A 17523-nucleotide genomic window follows, 5' to 3' on the forward strand; every position below is an offset into this window, starting at 1 on the left:
ACTTTTTCTCGCTCTAAATTAACTCCAAGATTCTTGTTTCTAATTATTAAACTCATAAAACTGAAATAAAATTTGTTCTTTTCTCGTTAATAGCCGTGCGGCGCCCGAATTGTTCGTTAACCTCCAAGAAACCCAAATTTCTCTATAATTGCTCCTAAACCGCTTTTTTGTTCTCAGTTTCAAACCAAAACCCCACAAAGTGAAACTCCGCGTGGAAAATTTTCCCATAGGTCCGTCAAGGACAGACCTGGGGCTCCTCAAGATTACGTAAAACGCGAACCTTAAACGTATCATTTCTTCGCGTTACGTAAATGCAGCAGATTCCCTTTGCCGACAACAATAATTTGCGGCTATAATGATAGTCTACGCATCGTAACACCATCCAACCGTGTAATTTGGCTCGTTCTCTAATAATACCAAAACGCTATTACCGGACTAAGCACGTTATTAATTGCTTTATTGCCGAAGAAAGCACTACTTAGAAGAAAGCGTCCGGAATAACGAGGTTTTTAACGGGTTTTTTATTTGGTTGCTTTGTGGAGACGTCTCTGAATTATTCGACACTTTGAAGGATGTAATGCACGGCGCAACTTGTAATTTTGGCGGATTTATGCCCGGAATAATTTCTTAAAGTGAGCTTTTTATTGGGTTATTATCGTAATTTGTTGCGCTACCACAATTATGTGGCGAGTGAGGAAACGCGAAATGAGAGCTAGATTCCACAGCGTAATATGCGAATAAAAATTCCCTTAACGTAATAAAGTAAGTAAATAATGGTGGATTTTTTGATTTGCGTTACTGGGATTTTGAAACTACGTGGTCACTTATTTATTGATTTGTTACATATATTTTGAAATAAAAAAAATTCTGCGGTCAGTTTCTGGGGCCAGTTTACGTCTCGTTCAATATTTAATATAACGTTTAATTTAAAATTCCATGGATGTCACAACACAGCTTGCTTATGATTTTGAATTACAACTTATGAAAACAATTTGAGAGGTGTTAACTTGTTGACGAACGACAAAGCTTAAATGTTATCTATAAATGAAACAGTAGGTTATCCATTTACAAATCAAGCGGGTTAAACTAGATGCAAATGTCCGACGCTACAGGTGTTTTGTCATTTTCAAATCAGACAAATTTTGGTTATCGTTTTAATAAAATAAATAAAATTTGACAACAGTCAGTCCGGTAGTTTTGGAGATTATCTATCTAATAATGGCAATCAACACAGATGACGGACAGATAGACAAATGGAATTGGGGGTCTATTTTTTTCATACTCTAGGGATCATGGAACGTCCAGAAAACATGAAATAGACATTCGCTGGATGGACCGTATTATAATATTTATCCTACGCTCGAGAAGTAAAAATATTCAAAAAATTTCTAAAGTGATTTTCCATACATACTTTTTTGCCTTTAAATCAAAACAAATGGATGGAGACAGTTACAAAAAAAAAATGAGGTATATCTCTAAGTAATATCCAACGGGCGGAATTGTGTTTCATACGCTAGATCCAGTGCTGTCGCGGCGATACTTTGATTACAAATATATTTTTCTTTTGGACTATATCAACATAATATAACATTTCAAGATCACAAATCTGTGGTCCTGTGTTTGAAAAATTAAAAAGGGCATCAAGTATTATTTTTTTAAGTAATATAGTAATATAGAAGTAGTTTTTTAACAAGCTGTAAACACTCCTAGCGACGCACTGGCTACGACCTTGTGGACCAGATCAAAGCGTCCCCGCTACTCGCCGTAAAACACACCTTGCTTCAACTGGGGAATTGCATCCGTAAGATAAATTTCCGCCTACTGGTAATATCACAAGAAGTGACAGTTTTATCACAATATTGGTACTTTTTAATGTGAATGCGTTCAGCGTTTTATTCATTAGTCATTCTAATTAGTTCATTACACATATATATGAGTCGATCAATCACTAAATTTCGCATCAAAGGAAGGCATGACAAAAAGTCGTGTGTCTGAGCTAGTTAGCAACTGATTGATTGTCTTTTGTTAGTTGCACGATCTTAGGTTAGTTATGGCTGTCAGTCACACGTCACGATCACGATTTAAAAATCGAACCAATGGAACGACAGCTTGGAGAGACAGAGCAGATTTTTTTTAATTCCTTGTAAAGGATAAAGTGTTGTAACTTGTTTCAAATATCAAGTTTTTGTTTTAATTCCTATGCCAATTTAATGTGATAGATCTGATTTAACACCAGAAGTAATAATTTACGATATCCGGTTTTGTTTATAGTGCCAGCTGACGCCAGATTTAAATGACCAACCTATACTGTTTTTTGTTCTGGTCTTATGTTTTTATTGCTTTAGGAAAATAATTACCTAACTTTTTTTTTCCTATATTATATATATCGTGGTTATAAACAAATTGCTTCAACTATTCCAATAACTCACTAAATCGCAATAAATAATATTATAAAATTTGATTTTACGATTTTGGTTTTGAAATAACCGCTGTAAAGTAAAAACCAGCGGCACAAATAACACCCTCGCATATGTATTATATTTAAAGCACTTAACTAACGGGATAAAATATCCTTCAGCACTAGGTGATAGCAATTTGAAGTTCAAGAAAGTGTTTATTTATGCTTATACATCGAAAGAATGTCACCTAGAAATTAGTTTGATTTGGATGAGTTTATCTTTTCAAAACAGAGGACTAAACTTATTAATTAAACCACAGTTGAACAAAATCTAATAATTTTCATTTTATCACTTATTTTCGAGAAAATGGGGCGACTCGTTCTTAATTTAGTCAATAAAAAATTTGTTATGACGTCATAAACATAGATAATACACAAGAGAAAAAGATAAAAAAAAGGAAAAAACAATAAACGGTCAAGCTGGGAATCGAACGCGCGACGTCTGGTCTGGATTCCTCAGCCTTAACCACTAAACCATGATCGGGATGTCTTGCGCTAATGGCAAACTACTATTATACTTATTATGCTTTATGTTTTTGCAAAAATTTGGACGGTCAGGGAAAAACTCAAAGCGGATTCGTACACCACACTTGTAGGAGTATATTGTTGTATAACAGTTAAATAAAATAAACATAGAATTCTTTGAAATGACGTCATCAAATTGTTGGTAGGGATGATTAGCAAAATTATGGCTAGCATTTAACCATCTGCATGATATTTCTAATGTATAAACAAAATTTGACAATATAATTGGTCCAGCAACTTCGAAAATTACGTGTCTAATAAAAATGAATACAAACCCCAGACACACAGACAGACGGACAGACAGAAACGGGAGACTACTTTTTCGTGCTATAGGAGTCATCGAGAAAATATGTGGTCATTCGTCCGATGGACTCGATTACCATATTTTCTTAGCTTACGCTCGGGAAGTAAAAATTGATATCATCTTACCAGACCCAATTTTCCTCGTTCCTGAAGTACAATCACACAAATCCAGTTTTAGGAACAAAAATAGATAACACCAGTCACAGTGTAAGAGAAAAAGTGGCCATGAGGGGATCAAACCCACGATATTTGCGTTATTACAAATGACCAAATGAGTGGCTACTGTCCCTCTTACAGTATTATAAAATGTTATACAATTATATATAATTATTTTGGGAAAAACGGGACGCCGCGGGTAAAAAATTAAGGCGAATTCATAAACCATAAATACATGAGCATATTGCTTTATCAAATTTAAACAGAATTTATGAAGCAAAATTTTGAGGTTACGACAGCAAATTGTTGGTGGGGATGATCGGCCAAATTTTCTTTATATTTTCAATATTTTTAAAAGATCTATAAAATTAACAAGTAGTTTCGGAGATGACATGCGTAATAAATCGGCACAGACGACAGATAGAGGGAAACGAAAGACGTATTTTTTATACTCTAGTAGTCATGAAACGTCGAGAAAACATGAAAGTAGCTAGTAGCCGCATATTTACCTCCTTAGCAACACTCGGAAAGTAAAAAGGGTTTTTTGGTACTAAAGCTAGCATATTTATAGTACAATACAACAAATCCAGCTTTTTAGAAAAATGATAAGCCTTTATTTACTCTTATGAGTTAAAATAAAGATATGTATGTAAAAATAAGCGTAAAGGAGCGAGTTAAGCGTTTGTTTCAAGTGAGTTTTTCCATTACAAAATTTTTGCAAGGACAAGCAGATTAATTTGGGTATCTGCAGTGTAATATCAATAACAACAGTATTGTTTGTGTAGTGAGTCATTTTTGATTTAATCAATAAAATATATTGCTTCATTGATTAATATTTTTATCGCCCTGTATAAACCAAAACTAAACTAAAAACTATGTGTGCACTGATAAACTACAAGTATAGAGCCATAATATTTTGCAAATTTCAAAATGGATTTATTCCGCAAAATTTTGAGATGACGTCATCATTTTTTTTTGGGAGAGGATAGACGATAATTTTTGACGCTTTACCATGCTAACAATAACTTTAAAACGTTTGTAAGATTTCAAAGCATTCGGTTTTGCAGTTCCAAAGTTATCTTGAAAAATGTTTGGCAAATTTGATTTTTTTTCCAAAAATGTGGATGTGTAAGGAAAATACTTTAACACGGATACATCACAAGTGCAGCAATATCTTATTTTATAAAATTTAAATAATGTTTACAGTTGTAAATTTTGGAGATGCCAGTGATGATGAAATTTTGATTAGCGTACTACCATCTAGATGATATTCCTAATATACCTACAAAATTTGATAACACTCGGTCCAGTAGTTTCGGAGATCTGTCTAATAAAAATTGTACACAGACAGACGACAGACTGTCGGAAACTCGAGACCACTTTTTTCATACTCTAGGCCTCATGAAACGTCGAGAAATAATGAAAGTAGCAAATCCTCCAATAGACTCAATTACAATATTTCCTTCTCGCTTAGAAAGTAAAAGCAATTTGTCTTTGTAAATTTATCACGATTTTAATTTAAAGATGTTTGATAGAGATGAGTTAATAAAAATACGGAATAGACAAGCAAATTGAACATAAACTGTTCTTTTTTCAGTGGTTGCAATAAACAACAAGCTCAGCTATGTAATTTTAAACATTTTAAGGAGTACTTCGAAATTTTTCAAAATTAAGACATTTTAAGCATTTTGATGTTTATTCTATTGTATTATAATTGGATTGACAAGCTTATATAAAGCTAAGCTAAACTAAGCTTACATAAAATTTAAGACGTATACTACGAAACAGTTTTAATAATATCATCCACACTTATTAGAACTTCTGGAAGGAAATTAGTACTGGTGATCTTCAATCTAGGGACTTTTTTTGTTTGAACTTGAGCAAAAAATCCTTTCCATACACCAATTTTTTTTATTATTATTTATAGCTTTAAATTCAATGTTCTATGCTAAACTGTCTTTTATTTTTTTTTATCTGTAGGTCAGCCAACATTTTGCAGGCAACCTCTGACATGTTATTAATAACATTGCTTATTTATTATGTAAATTTAAATTCAAATAAAGTACTTATAACAACACATACAAGTAAGTCTGTGAAAAAACTACATAGATATTATTACTCTAGAGGTCCAGCGCGGAAAAAATGCTGTTCAAAATTTCATTGTCAAAAATATGTCGAATTTTGGCAGGTGGTCTCTTACAGTGGACAAAATATTTTAGAATCGATTTATGATTCGACATTGATTACAACAAAATACACTAAAGCATTATTTGCCTAACGAACATTTCGGTCACACGAAGGATTTTTTTATTTATTTTTTATATCTTAAATTGTTTGCTAAAATAATAAAAATCTAATAAACACTTCATATTTTCATTATTATTGGTCATCGTCAGAGAAACTGCTGTGCAGTTATTTTTTTTAATTTTCGAGTCCTTGTTGCTGTGCGAACCAAACCGCAAACATACCGCATAAAATATTCATCTTCATCCTTTTGTCCTCTTTAACACGGTTTTAATTAATTTTAATAACCCTGAACGAAAACCAAATTAAATATAACGATTCATTCCAATAACAATAAAAACGACAACGATATGCGAACTCCTTTGAGTCACCGATTATTACAATAAAAAGTGATGTAACAGCCACTCTTCATTAGGATGTTCCTCATTGTGTATTCATAAAATTTTTAGCAGTTTTACAAATCACCAAGTAAAAATCCAATTGTTCTTAATCGCTGGCCTCTACGCTGTTGCGTCACCCAAAGAGCTATGGTGATTTTTCACAAAGGAAATAAAGAACCCGCGGAGAGGAGACCATTTTTAACACCGACCTTGCTGTCTTGATGACATCTAGATTGATTTTCAACGATACGATCTAAATTGAGAGTAGAAAGCTCTCGGTAAAGTGCGGATGCATCGAGGGTCATCTCGATTAACCTTTAACCCGTTTAATAGTGGTGCACGTTTTCGAATGTTTTATTATAATTATTTCGCGATGTCTGAGAGTCTAAATGACTGCATTGTGAAGGTAATTGCACTGAAAGTGAGAGATGTTCTCGATGAACACACGAATTTTGATCGTAGTTTGTAGCACCTCGACGGCCGAAATGTTATGTAAACCCATTTGTGGAAGAACTCTTGCGGCGCATTTACCATAAACTTTGTACTTTCATTAATGCATTGTGTAACAACAATAAACACAATTGTTAGGCGTTTTTGCTCCTTTGATCAAATAATAGTCACCGATATCCTTTCGAATGCTCGAAAGAAACGGTGAAACTCCGATCCACTTGCGGAAATAAATCAGTTTCATGAAATGACAACGAAAGAAACAATATTGTTTGTTAAACGCAGCGGGTTTGAATAAATTAGAAATTGGTTTCAGGTCTTAATTCGAGGATTTTTCAAAGTGCGCTTCCGCCAACATTTGCTCGTGGGAGTGAAGGTTCTAATTATGAAATTATGCTAATTGTAGGTATACAAGCACTGAAATTTTTCGTTTACTTGGTTAATGATCGTTTACGTTTGCTTTTATTTCTGCTTTTAGCTGAATTGCGTCATTTCGGTTCGACAAATTGCGTATGGCTCGTAAATTGACAAGTAGTAGGGTCACAAGACAGCATTCCATGTTATTGCCATTATGGGTTTAAGATGATCCTAATCGGGATGTAAGATGTCATCGTGAAATGCATTACATTGCGATTTTATTGCAGAAAAAGTGGTAGAGTGGCTCTTCGTTTTGTAATTGGTAACGGTGAAGGTCTCTAACAACTGGCAAGAAACATTATTTTGAAATGATGAAGATCTAGGCTGCTATAATATCGGGATGGTAATGGAATTTACGTATGTACAATACATTCTAAACGGTATTCAATTTGCGAACACACTGCCGGTTACCTGGATTGCTGTACAAGATGATGCAAAACCACGATTTTACGAATAATAGGGACACATTTTATGACAAAAGCTTTTGATTATTTTGGCATTTTTTGTAACAGTTTTTACATAATAGGGAAGCAACAATGGAGATAAAACATAAAAAATATGGGACACAGTACAACAAAGGACATTAGATTAATCATAAAGTAACTGCTAAAATTTAGACAAACTCTAGTTAAATTTACGATATAGGTAAGTGATTATATAAATCAATAATAATAATAATAAATAATTTTACAATTTAGTTAATCTTAAACCGTCTCATTATTACCAAATCTGCTGATCGTGTGTGCTATAAATATTGTTAAGTAAGTCGTACTTTCAGAGTACTTTCACAATTTAGCGTTAAAAGGGTACTGCCAAAAAAACCAAAACAATTAGTTGTATAGGTTATCTTAGAGATTATATGGCCTGTTCCAAAAATGACACATAAGCTCAGAGGTACGTCGTTAAAAAGGCTCTGTAGAACTGGAAATAAGAGGTTAGAAGAATCCCTGAACCCAATTTTTGAAAATATTAAACTTCAAAGTAGAAAAAGGAACTTCGCAATTCTGATAAGTTTTAATATGAATTTAATTGACACTTTAAAATTCTGATCAAAATTATCAAAAATGACATCAGTCAAAAGTACAAAATGACATGGATCGCATTCTAGTAAATTATTGTTAGTTAAATCATTAATAACTAACTATTTAACTGTTCATTAAAACAAATAGTAGTAGGAAGTTAATTCTTCAATTTTGAAGTTTAATATTTTCAAAAATTTGGTTCAGGGATTTTTTAAAAATTTTAGTTTAGCTTTGTCTAGATAATGCCAACATGGTTGGCGAAACGCGTCGGCAAATATTGTGTATGTTTATCAATATGATCGGTGCTGTGACTATTGTTGAAGGTACCACAGATTCAATTTTAAAAAGAAAATAATAAATTCCGTTGCTGAGAAATTTGTATTTGTTATTATACTTTTCTGTATATTTTTACTTCCCGAACGTAAGCTAAGAAAGTATTGTAATAGGGTCTGACGAATGACTATTTTTATGTTTTCTCGACGTTTAATAACCCTTAGTTACGAACAAAGGAGGTCTCGCGTTTTCATACTTGTCATCTGCCATCATCCGTGTCGATTTTTATTAGACATATAATTTCTAAAATTACTGTACCGATTGTTGTTAAATTTTAGGAATTTCGTCTATATGGCAAAACGTCAACCAGCAGTGTCATGATTTTTTTAGTAAACACCATTTAATGATTAAAAAATAATATACTGTTCTATTTGCGGTTTATGTATCCGCCTTGAGATTTTACCTAAGTATCAAAAATTTTGCAAAAAAATCCAACCTTTTATCTATAGTACTTCAGGGGCAAGGGTAAGTCTATTTAAATAGCCTTGGATCATTTTTCTTTGTCTCTGACTGTAGCGTTTCGCCTTCAATAGCTTCAAAAGGAATTGTTCCATATTTCTTTTATGGTCTATATATATTTGCATTTACGTATGTACTTATTTAAATATGATTAGTAATACTGGAACACGTTCTCATGTTGACGATATTTTCCATGTTCTTTATAAATCCCCCCCCATGAAAATTTTAGCCAATTTTCGAAATTCAACTAAAGTCATTTTTTTATAGATTTCGACCTCTAGAAGTTAGTTTCAGCCTTATTTCTTCAATAGCTCCTACCGTTTTTCAGAATGGCTCATTTCATATTTCAATTTTTTGGTTAAGAAAAAAATTCAAACCGAATATTCTTAAATCTTGCACCGGAAGCATAAACGCGCTATCTTTTTGCAATCGGCAGTCCGAAATCTATATCCTAGAATTTTTTGGTAATTTTTTGGGAACTTTTTCAAAAGTAAAATTTTTCAAGAACATCTAGGAAAATTTCAGCAAATTTTCGCCAATTTTCGAAATTTAACTAAAGCTATTTTCTTATAGATTTTTACCTTCAGAAGTTACTTTCGGGATAATTTCTTTCGAGGCTCCTACTATTTTTCATGAATTGCCCACTGAAATGTTACAATTTTTTGACATGAAAAAAAAACAACATATACCTGAAATTCTTTGTCGAAAACAAAAATTAATTTGCAATCATAATTAATTAAATTTTCCGTAGATACTAATATTTTCTGTATATGTATTACTGAAAATCTCAACTTTATATTGACATAAAAAATTGGCCCAAGAACTTCCCTTGCCCCTTGAGTATGGTCCAACACGAGAAATTATAAAATTTGATTTTGTGATTTTTTTATGATAACCTCTATGAGTTAAAAGTATAAATAATAACAGCCACAACGTAAAAAAAAGGCGCATAAGGTGATCGAACCTGAGATCTTTCCGTTACCAGGTAGATGCTTTTAAGCACTACATTATCGACAATATTCGATAAAAAGTTGTTATGCAACTTGTGTTTGTCGAAAATCTGGATGCCTAGGGGAAGACTCAGGACGGATTCATAAACCACAAGTACAAGTGTATGTTGTTTCATAAGATTTCAATAGTAATTATCATGCAAAATTTTGAGGTGACGTTATCAAATTGGTGTTGGGAATGATTAGACGAAGTTTGGTTACCGTTTTAATATCTATTCATAATACAGGGTGATTTTTTTAACCTGAAACTTGCAATTATTTCTAAAAATAAGCAGTCTAGAAAAAAGTGTCCAGATTCAAAATTTAATCATTCCATGGGAAAAATACTCGTACTTTAGTGCAAAAAACTAGTCCCCCTCGGTCCTTCTTGTAGGTGGGGCGGGGGTAACTTTGAAGTCTTAAATAGGAACCCCGAATTTTTATTACAGATTCAGATTCTACGGCTAAAAGTACGTATTTTATGGATCGGTAGAGCTGGTCCGGTAAAGTGGTCTGCCAGACTACCAGACCTTAGTTCGCCAGATTTCTTTTTGATAACGAATTTCGAATATTTACATAAAACGTGGTATTTTTTATTGCCAACGTCTTACAAAATCGGATGCATAAGTTCGCAGTAGGACAAATCGGAAAAATTTGAATATATTCTATTCAGAGCTTTTGATCACGAATCGAAAAAAATGTTTCAGACAAATCATGTACGTACTTTTGGCCATGGACTTCTAATCTGCAATTAAAAATAGCAGTTCCCATTTAAGGTTTCGAAGTTAACCCCTGCCACACCTACAAGGACAGGGGGAGGGGGCTAATTTTAGCACTGATGTATTTCCCCCGCAGCTTGATTACTTTTTAATTCTGGACATTTTTTCGCAGAGTGCTTATTTTCCGAAATATTTGAATGTTTCAGGTGAAGAAAATCACCCTGTATATATATAAAATTTGACAACAATCGGTAGTTGGAGATTTTATGTCTAATAAAAGCCAACACAGACGACAGATCACAGAGAGATGGAAAGAGAAGACTGATTTTTTCATATTCTAGAAGTCATGAAATGTTTAGCTTACGCTTAGGAGGTAAAAATGAATTTAGATCAATACTCAAATTCAGTATAATTAATTTTCACACGTTAAAACTAGCATAAATGCTAGTACATTTAACTATAACAACACCATCGAAAAGTCCATAACTATCCTCTTGTTTTGGGATTCCTTCATACAAGTATGAGATGGTGATAATTTGAGCAATTTCAAAATTTGGAAAATCATTTTTGGGCGACTCCTCAGTTTGATAATCATTTACACATACGTTATCAAAACTGATAAACCGTTTTTATGTTTACCTGATTTTCATGAAAATCTATGGACATATCGAAATAATTTTCTTCTTTTTTAAACCAATTAATATCTTTTAAAACAACTACGTAGATCAAATATTTAATTTGTGGATAAATCTGGAAAATTTATTAATTTCTTGAGAAGCGAAATGAAAAAATATGTACTAAAATTTGAAATAAAAAGAAATATGGATTTTATGTTGTTTAAGTCTACCGAACGAATAAGTGGCTCTAATGTGAAAAGTGTCTCTTGGTGACTTAATCCACTTTTAGAAGTGAAAAACACTTAGTTTTTTATCAACTATTGTTTAGTTTTCAAATTATAATTATGCATTAGTTTAGAATTAAATATCATAAAACGAAATTAAATACAATTAATAAATTGCTCTTGCTTTTAAGACAAATTGTAAATTTTTCCAAAAATTGTTTTTGTGTGGAAATTATTTTCAAATCTTTCTTAGTTATTTGAATAGGTTCCACAAAAATGCCGTCAGGTTATCCGTTTATCATATTTTAGAAAATTCTAGGGAAATATTTCCCACTTTTTTGGGTATTTAAAGCATCATGGGAAAAATAAATTCAGATTCCTACTCTACGGAAATATTTTACGTGTCAACTATTGGCTCCTTTTCGATCCAGCTAATTTTACCATTTTTTCAGAAAATTTTTAGAAATTATCTTCCAGTAACCTCAGATTTGTAAATACGAAGAATACTTTACATGATGGCATGTTATTCGTTACACAGTACGTACCTAAATACAGCTAATTTTGACATTGTTTGGAACGTTACCGAGATTGTCTTCCAAATGTCCGCGATTATTGTAGATCGATCTACCATTTTTGAAAACAGGTTTGGAAAATATTTTCTTTTTTTTTTTCGCTATTTAGTTAGTTAGAACAAAAATTACTTCAGATAATTCTTCTTCTTAAAGTTAGATCATTCGACGCGCGTACCGTTATACTAAAGTAAATATAAAGAACTAAGTAGTTTCTGATTTTTGAAATACCAAACTTGAAGTTCGACAATCAAATCATTTCCTTTATATCCTCTAAAAATTAAATTGTAATATTAAGCTTTCCTAGGATTTGAAGTTTCAGTATTAAGCGAAATGTAGAGACGGTAAATGTAGTGTTTTTACTCGTTTCTTGACTCTGAACGAAGGTAATAAATAAAAATTACGCCGTTGGTCGTTCCTGAAATTACGGTTAAAATCTTCAGAACATATTACAGCACTTGCTACAACTGCATACAAATGAGTTACCATTTACATATCTATCGCGGAAAGCTGAAATTCCGCATAGACTTAAGCTCGCAAAAATGGCTAAATTAATTATTATACCATACATGTAAACCAGCGTCAAAAATCGCCAATAAATTATAGGTTTAAAGGTAATTACAACTTCAAACGCGCCCAATAAATTTCCAGGCACACCACAATTCACACAAATTACATTCCCTTTAATTAGAATTTATAAGCTTTGTCGGTACCGGTAATTTATTCGTTCGTTTGAAACTTTTTAGCCGAGGCATATTTAAAATCGCAAAAGTTATGTTCTGGAATTCTATCAATTAATTTCAATTCTCACTTACGAGGAACTTATTAATCACGCTTTTTTCGCACTTTGAAAAAAAAAGTTCTTCGAATATAACGAACACTTTATTCGCTGTTGTGACACATTAAGGCAACAAGCGAGCTTATCAAGCATATCGCACCCAAGTTACGTAAACAATACCGTTACGTTTCACAACAGGTTTAATTATTACCCTCCGCACTATTATTATTGTAATTCGTCGTCTCGCTAGACCGAGCACGAGGTTTTCTAAATTGATAATTTATTCATAATTAATTACAAAATTAATAGAAATTTGACATTTGGCCGATTTTGGGGAATTTCTACGCCGTTAAATTTCGTGTTCTGCGTCGAAATGCGTGTTAACATTCTTGGAATGACGGTGAGAAATGTCAAAGTGGAGCGACGACGAAATAAAGTTATCAATAATCACTTCATTTGCCCAAAAAAGTGGTGAAAAGTTCGGTGGGCCAGTGGGTTGTAAGTGGTGAAATAATTAGTAACTTTGCAAATCGTGACCGGATTGAGGTTGCGGGGTCAGAGGTTGAAATTTCGAATTGATGGCAAGTGTCTGCATGACCACCTGTTGCATGAAGGATCCGTTTTCAAAATTTCAGTATTTAATGAACTGAAAACGTAAATTGATGCGAAGATGTAATAATTGCGGTCTGGTGGTTACTGCACCGCCCTGCATGACAAAACCGCATATGGGACCATTAATAATAAATTATGACAAATTAGGATGCAAATATATTTATTTATTCGAATAATACGCGTATAAAATCCACAAGTCGTTATTATAATGTATCGCTTTTCTTATTTGCTTTTATAATAAATTGATTTATAAAATAAAATAAATATAAATTTAATTGGCTTTATCGTTCGGAAAGAAATTCATCCATTTACCTTTTTTTCTGGGGCCATTTTATTATTAGAATTGACTCGAAGAAGTATAAATTCGAGATTTTATTACTAAAAATTTCGATCAAAACCGGATTCTCAAACAAGTTTCCATATTACAACGGCGATTAGAAACTTGGTGCATTCGGTAAAAACGGAGACACGTGTCCGAAAATCGAGCACCTAATTTGTGATTGAGAAAAAAGTCGGGCGCAATAAAGTCAAGGTCCGTTTTTCCATACTAATAGCCATCTCTTATTGCTGTATTCCGGTCGTTGACTCGCACTCGCTGTTAGTGTTCTTATGAATGGCAGAAAAAATTTTCTAGTTTCGGAGAAAAGTGATAAATTCTCTCTGCCTGAAAGTCGGAGAACTAATATAAAATTTTATTGCCCACATTTACTCATTAAGTACTCGTAACGTGTAGGTATTAGAGATAATAGAAAGTACTAGAGCCGATTTATGGTCGTTCATATATTGCTCCAAGAAAACTGTAAGAATTAATTTTATTTTACCTGATTTATTTTTGGACATTTTATGGCTCTGAGGAGAGGACTCAATTAGGCGCGGTTTTTTAGACTCGCAGAAGTCGGTTTCTATTTTAACCTGAAGGGTTCGTCGTCTTTCTGTTTGAAGCTGTTGAAATCGCCATTATGTAATTAATTTGGGTTATTGATTTTTTAAATTTATGGCGTATGACGTTTGAATGGGAAGAAAAATTATATGTGAATTTGACACAGATACGTGGGATGTCTTGTCTGAAGTGAAAGGTTGCTGAAATTGTGATGATCATTTTTTATAAAAAAACAAATTTCTAAAATATTTTTGTGATTTACTTTGGTCAAACATTTACAGAATGAAAGAGGAAAACAAGTTCACTGGAAATATAGTTTCCAAAATAATTAGACTCAGATTTATTTTACTCGGATTATCGGATCGCAAAATACGAAATATCTTTGTCCGCGATAGCGAAAGTTTGATCAATTTTTTGCAAGGGCTAAATCTACACGAATAATTTTTATAATTTTATAATAACTCTAATTCTGATTATTGAACTTAAAAGTTTAAACAATTTTAAGGTAGATATTCAGTGCATAACAATCTATCGGAAACAAATTCTCCAAATTTTTTTATTTCAACGTTTCACTAATTATAGATGTCGTTTGGTGTGTTATATAATTTTTATGTTAACGGTGAGTTATTTTCGAAGATTATATTCCAAATTAATTTTTTTTAATATGGAAATAATTTACGTTTTTAGTCAAACATTAACTTGGCGCTACAAAAATAAACCGATAATTCCTATTACATTTAAAAACTGTCTACTAAAATTTAAATATTAAGGGTAATAAATTATTTTCTAAACATGAAGTCTAATTAGTTATTTCAGTACAAGGGTTAAAAGTACCGCTTTATTTTGTTATTGCGAAATTTTTTAAACCAGCTAGAATTTTTCGGGTCAATTTTCAAAAGGATTTCCACGTTTCGCTCACTTTCTTAAAAAATTAAAAAGTTTAGTAATTTATTTTTATTTTGACTTTCCGAAATATAATAGGGACCTACTGAAATAGAATCATTGAATTTACAAAATTTCATGGTTCTTTAGTGTTCAGAGTTGGTAAATCTCGAAAAGTTTGTTTCTTCCGTCTATAGGATTATCTGAAATTTTAGGTGTGATTCAAAATTAGATAACCAAAATTTGCTTATGCATCCCTGCCAAGGAAGTGATGACGTCATCTCAAAATATTAAATATAAATTCAATCTTAATTAAAATGAGTAATCGTCTCCTGATAACTTGTTTGATCCAGAGACCGGAGCTTTCAGTGAAAAACCGAAAAATTGAATTATCCAAGAATAAAATATTTTAAAAATCGAAAAATTATCGAAAAATTACTTCTTCGCCACAAATTTATATTACCACCCCAAACTTTGGTAGCGGTTCTTTGTTGTGTTTGTCCGCATTTTTCTTCTAGACAAAACCAAGCATTGAAAAATCAGAACACTGAAAATTTATCAACGTCAAAATTTGAAAAATTTAAAAAATAGAAATACTGTAAAACTGAAAAATCAAAAAATCCAAAAATCGAACAAATCTAAAAACATTGAACAATTAAAATATCCCAAAACTGAAAAATCGACAAATCGAGAAACCGAAACTTCAGAATTTAAAAATTTGAAAAATTGAAAAATCGGGTATCTGAAAAATCAAAACAGCGAGAAATTGGAAAATGGAAAGATTGAAAAGGCCAAAAATAAAAAATCGAAAAAAACGAAAAATCGAAAAACTAGAGGATCGAGAAATCGAGGAGTCGAAAGCCGAGAATAAAAGTTAAAATTGAAAAATTGATGAATCGAGAACTTGAATAATCGAAACATCGAAATATCTGAATTCGGTAAATCGAGGAATCAAAAAAATGAAAAATCAAACATTTTAAGAAAGAAAAATTGGAAAATCGAAAATTTAAAAATTCGGAAAATTGAAAAATTGAAATATAGAGGAACTCGAGAAATTGAAAAACCTACAATTTTAAAAATTGAAAAATTAGAACATCGAAAAGTTGAAAAAATGAAAAATTGAAGTATAAAAAAAAAATCTAAAGTTTAACCAAAAATTGAAAATCCAAAATGCAAAAGAACTGAGAAATCAAAAAATCCAGGTGTTCAAAAATCGAAATATTGAAAAATGCCAAAATTGAAAAGAATGTCTAAAAAATTGAGAAATTAAAAAATTCTAAAATTGAGAAGGCGAAAAACTAAAACAGCAAAGTCAAAAAGTAAGCTTGAAAAATTGAAAAATCAGTAACCTGGAAAATCAAAAAATTGAAGATGTGAAAAATCGAAACTTTGGGACGTCGAAAATGGGAAAATAAAAAAAGATTACTTCAGAAATCGGAACGCTGAAAATTTAGAAAAGTCAAATTTGAAAAAATGAAAAATCGAAATATTTAGAAATCGTAAAATTGGGAAATCGCATCATTGAAACATTGGAAAATTGAGAAATTAAAAAATAAAAAAATCGAGGAATCAAAAATTTAAAGAATGGAAAAATTGAAAAAGTCCAAAATTGAAATATTGAAAAATTGAAACATCTAAAGTTGAAAAATCGAGAAATCGAAAAGCCGAGTATTTATAAACCACAAGTTCAGGACTATGCTACTTTTTAAGATTTAAATAACATTTATTCGACAAAATTGTAAGATGACATCATCAACTCCTAAACTCCTTAAAACAATTTATTTCATGGATTATTTCTAAGATGGTAAGAGAAATTATTACATAAATCTCTTAAAAAGTAATAAAATACATTCCAATGGTATAGGCCCTCCACGAAAATAGAGGTTTTACAATTTTGACCTCTTGGCCACAAATTTATATTACCACCCCAAACTTTGGTAGCGGTTCTTTGTTGTGTTTGGCCGCATGCTTCTTCTAAACAAAACCACCTTTAGGGGTATTAGTTAAAACGCTATTTTTTCTAAAACAGGGGTTTGTAAAGTCAAAATCATAAAACCACTATCTTTCTGGATGGCCTATAAGTCTGAGTTTGGGCTTGGAAAATATGCAATATATTTTTTCGTCTTTAAATGGCCTATAATATTGCCCTGATAAATATAAGTCAGGCTTTCTGTTTATAAATTCGTTAAATATTTGCATTTTTTTTTAATATATATGTACAGTATGTACCTGAATTCAGTTAACAAGAAGAACTTTTTTGTTTGTTATTTTACAGAAAAAAGTCAAAAGAATAAAAATTTTAACTTGACTTAAAACATGTATTTCACCTGGAAGAACGTTTAAACTTTTATTATTATTATTTATTATGTTAATTAGCTATATTAACCGAAGCAACATTTTTTATTGCTATGACATTTTATCAGAAAATCGCAAATACATTTTTGCTTTCCGAACCGAACAGGGTTTATCCGATATATGCCTATTTTCGTGTTTTCTCGACGTTTCATGT

At 31.8% G+C, this 17523-nt stretch overlaps 1 protein-coding gene across 1 annotated transcript in view; it reads right to left on the reverse strand.

Moving 5' to 3' along the window:
• LOC135127945 (angiopoietin-4) overlaps window positions 1-17523 on the reverse strand; it is a 153350-nt gene that overhangs the window by 52623 nt on the left and 83204 nt on the right. The window lies entirely within an intron of this gene.

This window comes from Zophobas morio, unplaced genomic scaffold, assembly GCF_036711695.1.
Source record: "Zophobas morio isolate AGI-343-1 ecotype UQ-CSIRO unplaced genomic scaffold, CSIRO_AGI_Zmor_V1 ptg000012l, whole genome shotgun sequence".
Classification (NCBI taxonomy): Eukaryota; Metazoa; Arthropoda; class Insecta; order Coleoptera; family Tenebrionidae; genus Zophobas; species Zophobas morio.